Genomic DNA, 11,115 nt, shown 5'->3' on the forward strand with positions numbered 1-11,115 from the left:
TACTATCCACAAAACACTTGTTCATGATAAATTGGTTTGGTCATAATGAGTATTTTTCTCATTGGGTATTTAATCTGTGTTAATATGGATCTGAAAATCTGCCTATCTTAGTTAAGGAGTAATAAAGATCTGTATGGTTCATTTTTGTTTGCTGCCCACTGACTTTGTTGACCTTCCTGAATCAAAACTTTTTTCTATGGGCTGAAATGCCATTTCATAAGCTTAAGTACTCCTTGAATTTTTAAAATTAAAGTATTTCTGATGTCCATTTGTTCCCAGAGTTTCCTTCTTTTTGAGTTTTTAAGTTTCCTCTCCAATGTGCAGGTGTGTGTAATTCAGATAGGCCAGTTGGGAAGGAGCTATTGTTTTTTTTAGAGAAGTCACTTTCAAATGATGTTGCAGAATCTTTGACAAGGTGTTATAAGCCCTTCTTATTATATTTAGCTTGATAGAGGATTTATTTATAATGATGGCCCAGAGCATATGGCAACTGCAGCTTGTTCCCGTCTTCACTGCAAAACCAAAGATCTATGGTCTAACTGCTCCACGTTATGTTTATTTGGGCAAAGAAACATTTACTTTAAGTCCCACCTGTATGCCTACCTGGCTGAATGTGCTCTCCAAACATTTCTTCATTCTTTCTGATTCTCATCTGCTTTATGTTATGTGATGATGCCTATAATCCTGTGATGATTTTACATTTTCTTTTTCTTGTCGTCTTTAAGAAAGAAGGCAACTTTCTTTCAAACTTTTTTTTTTTTTTTTAAAGAAGGCTCCATGCCCAACGTGGGTCTTGAACTCAAGACCCTGAGATCAAGAGTCGCGCACTCCACCAACTGAGCCAGCCAGGTGCCCTCTGTTCACATTGATTCGAACGCATTCTCAGAGGTGATTTGCAGGACCTTGGATGAAAATGGACCCATAGTCAGTCAGTACCTTTGACAATATGCTACTAACTGTTACCTTACAATTGAGTTTTCATGCAACTCACCTGATTCTGCATCATTCTCTATATTTTAAACAATCTGCAAAGTTTTGCGTTTTGGTCTCTATTTTCTATCCTTCTTACTCTGTATAATTAAAATAGCCCAAACTGATCAAGTTAAACATAATCAAATTTTAAAGTCAGCATGAATAACAAGTTGTACACCTTGTCAAAAGGATATTCAAATAGAAAATGACCTTGGAGGACTGTTGTATCATAGATGCCTGTGAATGGAACCCTATCCCTGAAATTACTGGGACAGTTCATCTCTTCAGCATTTGTCACTGCAGCAGTCTTCCCAGTTGTCTATGTCTAAATGATGGTAATTTTTCTAAAGTCTTGAAATGTAAATGATTCCTGTCAAGCACAAGCACAGAAACTGAGCCTACTGTTAATGGCCTGCTCATCCAATTGCCTTTAATGGAGATAAAATAGCCATTACGATCTTTTCTGAGCCCTTGGGTATTAGAGGAAATTTTCGGCAATTAGTGCAGCAGCAGCTATTGGTTTTGAACTCCCTGTAGCTGTCAGTTTGACTTTAAGCAGCTGATTATTTTCTCCAGTGGTAGAGAAGAGGGGTTTTGTGTGTTCTTTATAACCACATGAAATTTTTGTTGTTTTTATTTTTTTAGCAATCTTATTTATAAAAGGTCTTGTTGATGACTTGACTTAGCCAGGATTGGCTACTAGGTTTCACCATATATGACAGTTGGTGTACGGAGTTGAGATTATGACACCATATTTTTCTCAGTGGGACACCATATTCTCTTCGATTAGTCATGTCTGCCACAGAAAAAGAATGGATATTTTACTTTATTTTTTAAATTCTTTGAAAATTTTAATTCTAGTATAGTTAAAATAGAGTGCTATATTAGTTTCAGGTATACAATAAAGTGATTCAACAATTCTACACAGTACTCAGTGCTCATCATAAGTGTTCGCTTTAATCCCTCCCCTTCACCTATATCACCCATCTCCCCCCCACCTCTGGTAACCATCAGTTTCTTCTCTACGGTTAAGAGTCTGTTTCTTGGTTTGTCTTTTTTTTCCCCTTTGTTCATTTGTTTTATTTCTTAAGTTCCACATATGAATGAAATCAAATGGTATTTGCCTGACTTATTTCACTTAGCATTATACTCTCTGGATCCATCCATGTTGTTGTAAATGGCAAGATTTCATTCTTTTTCATGGTTGAATAATATTCCATTTTACACACATCTTCCTTTTCCACTCATCAATCAATGGACACTTGAGCTGCTTCCATGATTTGGCTATTGTAAAGAACACCAATAAACATAAGGGTCCATATATTCTTTCAAATTAGTGTTTTTGTATTCCTTGGGTAAATACTAGTAGTAGCATTACTGGATCACGTGGCAATTCTATTTTTTTAAGTTCATTTATTTATTTTGAGAGAGAGAGAGAGAGTCCTATGCAAGCTTCATGTTGTCACTGCAGAACCTGACTCAGAGCTCAATCTTACAAATGGTGAGATCATGACCTCCACTGGAATCAAGAGTTGGATGCTTCATTGACTTAGTCACCCAGGTGCCCGTGGTAACTCTATTTTTAATTTTTTAGGAAATCTCCATACTATTTTCCACAGTGGCTGTACCAGTTTACAGTCCCATCCACAGGTCATAGGGGTTCCTTTTTCTCCATGTCCTTGCCAATGATTGTTGTTTCTTGTGTTTTTTTATTTTAGCCATTCTAACAGTTGTGAGGTGATATCTCATGGTGGTTTTGATTTACAAGAGTGGATATTTTTGATGGCTATGCCTCTGCCACCATGTAGGAACAGTAAAATCTTTAGGCAAGCTTTGAAAGCCACTAAGTTACCTTTTGTATGACTAGTAGGAACACTTTCCCTCTACCCTCTTAGGTTTAATGAATGGGAGCCTGTGGTTTTACCTAACAAAAGACAGATTAACAGAAAAGGAATACAAATTTATTATTTTTTAAGTGCACAGGAGTTGAAAGAAAAGTGAAACTAGAAAGGGCTCGACTTGAGGTTGGATTTGGGTTCACAGACAATAAATTATAGGAAACTAGGAAGTTGAGGAGAGAACCAATGGATGATAGGGTTATTTTAGTTTTGTTTGTGCAAACTCATGTCAGTGTTGACTCTCTATCTCTGATGATAAGGGTGTTCTTCTCTTCCTGGTACAGTTGGGGGGCACACCTTCACAAAGGGAGATTTATGCCCTTCTTTCAGGCAGATAAGAAAAAGGTAGGAAGCTAACCCTGGAGATGTTAATTCTCAATTGCCTTCAACTCAAAATTATCCTAATCCAAAATGGCATATTTGGGGTGACATATCCTAATTCCCTGCAAATGCTGACCCATGTTTCATAGTTGAAGATTGCAGTGTAAGAAAAAAGTGAAAGAAATTTGTGTCCCCAACTCCTTTCCCTGTGATTTTGCAAAAGCCTTCTCCTGTCACATCTCCCTTCAAAGTCAGCAAGTCTATAAAGCAAGAGAGTAAATTTATATTTCTAAATTTTATTCCTTGCTACAGAAGCTTTTGCGATGTCTAAGACTCTGAAGTATAGAGATTATTCCAAATCAGAGAAGGACCATATCAAATCTCTCAGGTTGCTCTGTTTTTGCCCAGATGCATGGTTTTCTTCCTTTTCTCCTATTTTTTCATCCCATTCTAGCACATGCTCTGGCAACAATAGCCCCATCTGTCCGAGTATTTCCTTTTCCTTTCTTATGGATTCTTTATTAATGCACATGCTTTCCCACATGAAGTACAATGTACAATGTAGAAAAGTCCCAGTGGTACCATACAGTTGTTATCACCAGGATTTCTATTTCTCTTTCCACTTTACAACCTTTCTTAATGTTTCTGTGTTCCGTCTAGGAATATAAGATACTATATAAATATAAAAGAACTGTAAGATACTCATTCTGGTATTGCAAGATTCCCTTGTGTCTGCTTCTTTTTACCTTACAATTTTATCTTCATGCCTAGTGGCATGCTGGAGCTGGTTGTTAAATCTTTAGGAATTCTGTGAACTGCTTTTTAAACACGGCCCTTATTAAAATTGAATTATAGGGGTATGTGGGGGGCTCAGTTAAGAGTCGGACTCTTGATCTCAGCTCAGGTCATGATCTCAAGGATCAGGGGATCAAGCTCCGCATCGGGCTCTGTGCTGTCAGCGTGGAGCCTGCTTGGGATTTTCTCTTCACTCTCTGGTCCTTCCCCAACTTATGCTCTACCTGTGTCTCTCAAAAAAATAAAATAAAAAGCCTTTAAAATTTAAATTTGAATTATATAAATATATAATTAAATAAACTATATTAGAAACAAAAGTAATAAGTACTCTAAACTCATCAGTTCCTGATTATTTACTATATTTTATTATATAATTATCTATGTTCTTACAGCTACTTATGCCCATCATATCACCCTGAAAGGAGGAAACACTGCATATGGCATCACAGTGGCACACTTCCTCACAACCCCGTTGGTGACGCCATGGCCAAAAGCTACACATCAGCTCTTTATCCCTCCAAAGAGCCAGTTGTTAATCATTTGCCAGCACACCTCTGCTCTAAGCCCACAAAATGTCACTCATATGAAGCTTTCATAACCAAATCCTCACGTGTGTATCCTTCTTCCTTCCAATTTCAAGATTCATGCAGCCAGTTCATAGAAATGTTCCTATCAAGCCACATGCTCTGTCCTTTCAGCTTTAAGGTAAGATGAACTTGTTTGTCAAATCCGTTAGCTTCTTCCTTTCGAGCCAGCTCTAAGTTCCTGGTTTCATGTGCTGCTCACAAGACGCCACTAAAAGCTCTGAGTGAATCTCTGTCAGGTGCGCTGCAATCAAATCGAGTGCTTATGAAGCTCTGCGGTAACAGTCGCCTGCCTGGTTGGCTGTGGTATTAGTTTCTCGTGCGCGCTCACTCTTCCGTTATCATCCCAACTCACTCTCTGAAGACATTTTGTCAGTGCAGCTACTTCCACTTAGAGGAGAATCTGATTTAACTGTGAAGAAAACTGGAGTGTTTTTAAAAATCTCCAGCTAGAACAGTCCCTTCCTGAGCCTTTTCCTTTAAGAATTTTCCAATTGAGAAATATTCTATTTGTTACAATTTAGGGTATCTCAACTCTGGAGGCCACAGCTCAAGTATTGGAAACCAATGACTTTAGTATTAGTTCAATAATCTAATGTGTACTGTAGGAATTAAAAGTGTAAATGACCAACCTTAGAGTCTTTCCAGATTTGGTAGGAACAATTTGAGAATAGGAGATTGTAATTCCTGAGGCAGGAAGAAAACTGCAAAAAATAAGATAAAATCAAAATAAAAAAGACAGGACAGGGCAACAGATGGCAAATTCCTATGGCTTCCCAAGTTTGTTTTTTGAACAATTTTTTGAAATAGGTTTTTTTTTTTTTTTTTTTTTCACAAAAATCCTAAACCGTTCAGAAAGGATGTAGGAGTTGCACCATTTGATTTTTAGATAAGAGTGAGGAATTGACTCAGAGTCACAGAGCATGTGCCAAAATCATTTTCCCGGGGGCTGTGAAGCTTCCTTCTCCAGGAATTTCACTTCTAGAGGAGTTGGTGATTGAGGTGAACCCTGTAATAGAGTCGGGTTCCCAGGATATGTCACAGGAGCGGTTGCCCGGGGCTCCCAGAGCGTGAACACTTCTCCTGGACGGTGCTCTCCACACCCAGACAGCAGCACAGACGGACGTGGGTCCCCTCCCAAGAGAAGGGGGCACTTCCACGTGAGCTTACATATCTCCTCGGGGCTCCCTGGTTGTGGGGGAGGCAGGGACACTAGTGCTGTGAAGTGCTCTGTTAGTGGGGAGACCTGCGGTAGTCAGAACTCGGGGTGTCGGAGGAAACCTGGCTGACATGGTGAAGCGGTTCTCCCGGTTTCTAGGTACAGAGGCCAGTCCCTTTGTCCACGGTACCCTGGCCTGGGTGGGGAGCGTGGGGCCAGGGCCTCTCAGAGCTGTGCTCCCCAACCAGCGAGGAGCCACCGTGGATGGATTTTGTCGCGGGGTGACGGGCACTGGCCGAAGCTGGACACTTGCCACGGTGCTGACAGTGGGTCTTATTACATCTCTCGCTCCCCAAACACTGGGAGGCCACAGAGCTAGCCGGTCGGCTGCCTTCCTGTCAAAAGCAGTCTCTGGTCTTCCCTTCAAGTTTCGAATTGGCTGTGAATAGAAGCACAGAAAGACCAAGTTAGAGAAAGCGCTTCCTGCCTAGAATACACGGGTGGCTCCTTGTGAATCCACAGCTTTGGCCTGAAGGATCTGGGGGCGGGAATGGGGGCAGTGCACATGACCCCTGGGGAAGGTAAAATAAAGGGGGAGCCGGAGGCCGGGGTGACACACGACAGGTAGCTGTGGCTGAAGCTGGGCTACACCAAGAAACTGGTTGGGCTTTTGCCTGATTTGCCTCCATTTTGAATGTCCTCTCAGATACAAGCTTAGAGCACGGGGAGACAAGTCATGGGGGTGAGTCCGTATCATTGTACCCAGGTCCTAAAGTATCCCGAGAGCCCTGCTGTGTCCTGGTCACTACCACCTACCACCTGTGTAGTTTCCATGTTGGTGCTTGGACTGAACACTTAAGATGGGCTAGGTATCTTCTGTCCTTTCACTTATTGTTTTCTTTTCTTGTCACTGTGACACAATGCTAGGTCATTTTCAATCAAGATATGTTTTTGGCACAACCATACTTGCTGTATTACAGGGCCCATCAATGTCCTTTCATTTGACCTAGTGTTTTAATTTTTTTATTTTTTTAATGTCTATTTATTTTTGAGGGAGTGAGAGAGAGTGAGAAGCAGACGCAGAATCCGAAGCAGGCTCCAGGCTCCAGGCTCTGAGCTGTCCACACAGAGCTTGACACAGGCCTCAAACTCATGAACTAAGAGATCATGACCACAGCCGAAGTTGGACGCTTAACAAACTGAGCCACACAGGCGCCCCCGGCCTAGTGTTTATATAGGTCCTTCTTGTCTCTGCTGACCTTTTAATTGTCACAGGTCACATACCTGTTAGGATAGGTAAGTGCTACACGCAAATATAAGTGAAAATTTTTCTTGAGCCCAAGTTCTTTTTGGCTGTTGTTTCAAATTTTATTTAAATTTTAGTTAACCAACATATAGTGTAATATTGGTTTCAGGAATATAATTTAGTGAATTTGGTTCTTCACAAGTGACCTCCTTAATGCCCATTGCCCATTTAGCCCATCCTCCTCCTCTCCCCTCCAGCAACCCTCAGTTTGTTCTCTATATTTAAGAATGTCTTATGGTTTGCTTTTCTCTCTCTCCCTTTTTTTTCCTTCCCATATGTTCATCTGTTTTGTTTCTTAAATTCCACATATGAATGAAATCATATGGTGTTTGTCTTTCTCTGACCGACTTTGAGCCCAAGCTCTCTCTGTTGGCTATGCTAAGGAAGCTACTGAGCTTTTTAGGCAGGAATTCAATTCTACAAACATCCTAGTCAATATGCCCTAAGTGACTAATCTTTTTGTTGGTGGTGGGTGTTATTTTAGTCTTAGGATTTCCTTCAGGATGGTACTGGATAAAGTTTCAACCTTACATCTTCTACCCTTGACTAATTCTGAATTTTTCTAGTATGACAGAGGTATTTTACATGAAAAAAAAAATCTGTTCTCACTGAATCCAAAACATTTCTATTTGGGTTCAACACACAAGAGGTTTGAAGACTCCAGACCCAGTCAAATATTACCCAGTCAAATATTACCAGCCCCTCTAAATATTACCACTGAATCAAATTTCTGCAGTTCAAATATGGACTTCTCTTATAAATTATCCAAAGCAAGTGTTTTAAACCTGGAGCCATTTTGCTCAGCTGAATACATTTGGCAATGTCTGGGGACATTGCCACACATGTTGTCACAAGTGAGGAGGCCAGGGATACTACTAGACATCCTCCAGAGCACAAGACACCGAAGCAACGGTGAAGTATCTGGCCCCAAGTCAAGGTGTGCTGCTGTTGACAAATCTGGATCCAAAGTAACTTAATTCATTTGTTTAAGGAAAGGGAATATGCTACTGACTTACCAGCATCTGAAATATATAGTAGCTTTTCTTGTATCCACGACTGCTGTCACTGCTCTCCTCCGACAAACCAAGCACCCCTTTCTAGAAAACAGAAGAATACAGTCATCTTAGAACCTCTTCTTCCTTTCTGTGTGTTGCTTCCTTTCCAAATGGGTGCATATGGCTCAAAGCTTGAAGAAGAGCTATTCAAAGTAACTACACTAAGATAGTGGCTCTGCCAAGGTGTTCAATGTCCTGGGTAAAATGGGAACCCCCCAAACAGACTTGGGGCAAGTCAAGGGCCAGAGTCCGTCTCTGTCAGACCCTTCCTATCACTATGGCCACAGGCACCACAGCCTTTTCATCTGAGCTCCCTCCTCTTTGTTGACCTCAGAGACAGTCCCAGGTGGTCTATAAGCCTATGTGCAAAATAACCCTAGATGCACACACACACACACACACACACACACACACACAACACAGCCCCTGAGGAGCAGTCACATTTTGATTTGGATTTTTATCTTCTCCCCCCTCGACACAAGCACCTTTTCACCTGTGTATGTATATTGCCTAAAATTTCCTTTTTTGAACTGACCGGGATTTCCAATTGAATCTTCAAAGTGGGGCCCTTTGTGACATCTTGTAATATGCCACATGTTTTCAGTCCTTTGGATGAATTTAAGTGGATAATGATGCCAAAAGTGTCTCAAAAAAATACCCAAATAAAAAACATTGCTCTGAGTGTACCATTATAGAAGTCAGTGATTTAAACGATATGCTCTCATTTCTGATAGCAACCCCATAAAGGCGTATAGGAGGCACAGATGTCCTTTGGTACGGAAGCTCTAACTGACCTACTGTGAACTATTTGCGTCTCCCTAAAATTCATGTTGAACCCTAATCCCTAGTGTGATAGTATTTGGAAGTGGGGCCTTTGGAAGGTACTTAGGTCATGAAGGTGGCGCCCTCATGAAAGCAGTTGATACCCTTATAAGAAGAGATACACGGATGCTTGCTTCCTCTCTCTCTCTCTCTCTGCCATGCGAGGATACAACAAGAAGATTGTCTGCAAATCAGGAAGAGGGCCCTCACCAGGAACACATTGGCAGGCACCTTGATCTTGGACTTCCCAGGCTCCAGAACTATGAGATATGAATTCTTGTTTATTAAGCCACCCAGCCTATGGCATTTTGTTATAGCAGCCAGAGCAGACTAATACATGGGCTCAGAAAAAAAAAAAAAGGCCCAAGATGATCTAACAATGTCTATACTGATCAGGTAAATGGGCAATGATGGCATTTGCCCTTAATCCTAGATATATAGTAGACAGGTACCTATACCTCTACTTATCATCTGTTTGGAAAGAGCAAGAATTGTTGGTAGGTTGTTTTGGGGTATTTTTGGATTGTTCTTATGTCCCCAAACCATTGATTGGCAAATATACACTGAAAAAATCACTTGTACAGATTCTAGAAGTCACACACGACCCTGTATTTATCACGTGTGCCCAGAGCAGGGGAGAACCAGAGAACAATGGTGCAGAGCCCAAATGACTAAGCTGGGTGAGCACCCAGACTGACTGACTGGGTCAGTAATTTGTTTTCAGAAAGCAGGCTACAGCCACACATGACTGAAAAGTTCTATCTTCACAAAATAATAAATTACATATTATAGACTTCTAGGTAGCCTGTAAACTATAGGCAAATCATGGAAATGGAAATCATGATGGTAAGTCCCAAACTTTTTTTTTTCATTTTTCTGTATATATTTTTAATGATTAGAAACAATCAACTATGCAGTCATAATTGCAGTTACTGGGGTCTGAAAATGCCAGTCAATAAAAATAAAATCGATATTGAACTGTCATGAGTAGGATGTTTATCTTACTTTATTCACTTAAGTTTTTGAGAGCTTCAAACTATACGGTTTGTGACCAGTGGGATGCATGTACAAGACCTCAAGTCCAAGTATGGGACAAGTGTAGCCCTGAAGTTCCTCATCAGCAGAAGAGTGAAGGCCATTCTTCTAGAGGCCTAGCAAGAAACACATTGCCTAGCTCAGAAATATGCTGGAGTCTCACATTTCATCTTAACATAAGTCATGTGACTTTTGTATTTGTGCCATAATAGACTTATTGTAATATTAACATGTTTTAACTTATCCGTTAAATTTTTCCTCAGAAAGAAATCTAAAAACTGATCACCTTAGAAGATGTACCATGATTCTCTTGTGGCTTGGCCCACCTCTGACCCACCCTCTGGTCCTCTGCAGGAGCACGTTATGATCTATGATCCATGAGAAGGGTGAGTTTGTTGAACTGGGTACGAGTTCTACATCTGAAAAAGATGTACGAGTTCAACCCTCAGTATATATGAATGTGACCTTATTTGGAAATAGGGCCTTGGCAGATACAGTTAAACTGAGGATCCTGAGATGAGTTCATCATGTATTTAATCCAATGAGAGGGTTTTCAGACACAGAGAAAGAGGGAAAAGGCTGTGTGAAGATGAAGGCAGAGGCTGGAACATGGGAACACAAGTCAAGGGACTCTAGGAGCCATCAGTAGCTGGAAAAGAGCAAGGAAGGATTTCCCCTGAAGCCTTAGGAGAGAGCATAGCCCTGCTGATACCTCGATTTCTCACTCCTGGCTTCTGAGAGAATAAATCTCTATTGTAATTGGTTACAGCAGTCCTGGCAAAGTGATACACTCAGGAACTGCAAAAACGACAATTCCACAGATAATACCACCAATATTTGAGCCCTGCTTTGGCCATAGACTCAGAAGTTAACTTTAAACACTGTTCTCACACAAAGTGGCAAAGCTGCAATGAATCTTTTTTTTTTTTTTTTTTACAAATAGTTTATTGTCAAATTAGTTTCCACATAACACTCAGTGCTCATCCCCAAAGTGCCCTCCTCCATGCCCATCCCCCCCTCCCCCCCACATCCATCAGTCCTCAGTTTTTGTCAGCATTCAAGAGTCTCTCATGGTTTGCCTCTCTCCCTTTCCCCCACCATTTCCGCCCTTCTTCTCCCCCTTGTTCCTCCGTCAAGTTCCTCCTAATCCTCCTATACGTGCAAACAT

The 11,115-nt window shown here is 40.9% G+C and overlaps 1 long non-coding RNA gene across 1 annotated transcript in view; it reads left to right on the top strand.

Annotated features, from left to right (window-relative positions):
• Positions 1 to 4,374: 4,374 nt before the first annotated feature.
• LOC120231099 overlaps positions 4,375 to 11,115 on the top strand; it is a 27,050-nt gene continuing 20,309 nt past the window's right edge. The window contains exons 1-2 of the long non-coding RNA XR_005528257.1: positions 4,375 to 4,691; positions 10,211 to 10,333. This is a non-coding gene — a long non-coding RNA (uncharacterized LOC120231099). The remainder of the gene's footprint in view (positions 4,692 to 10,210; positions 10,334 to 11,115) is intronic.

This window comes from Hyaena hyaena, unplaced genomic scaffold (assembly GCF_003009895.1).
Source record: "Hyaena hyaena isolate Hyena2069 unplaced genomic scaffold, ASM300989v1 scaffold_54, whole genome shotgun sequence".
Classification (NCBI taxonomy): Eukaryota; Metazoa; Chordata; class Mammalia; order Carnivora; family Hyaenidae; genus Hyaena; species Hyaena hyaena.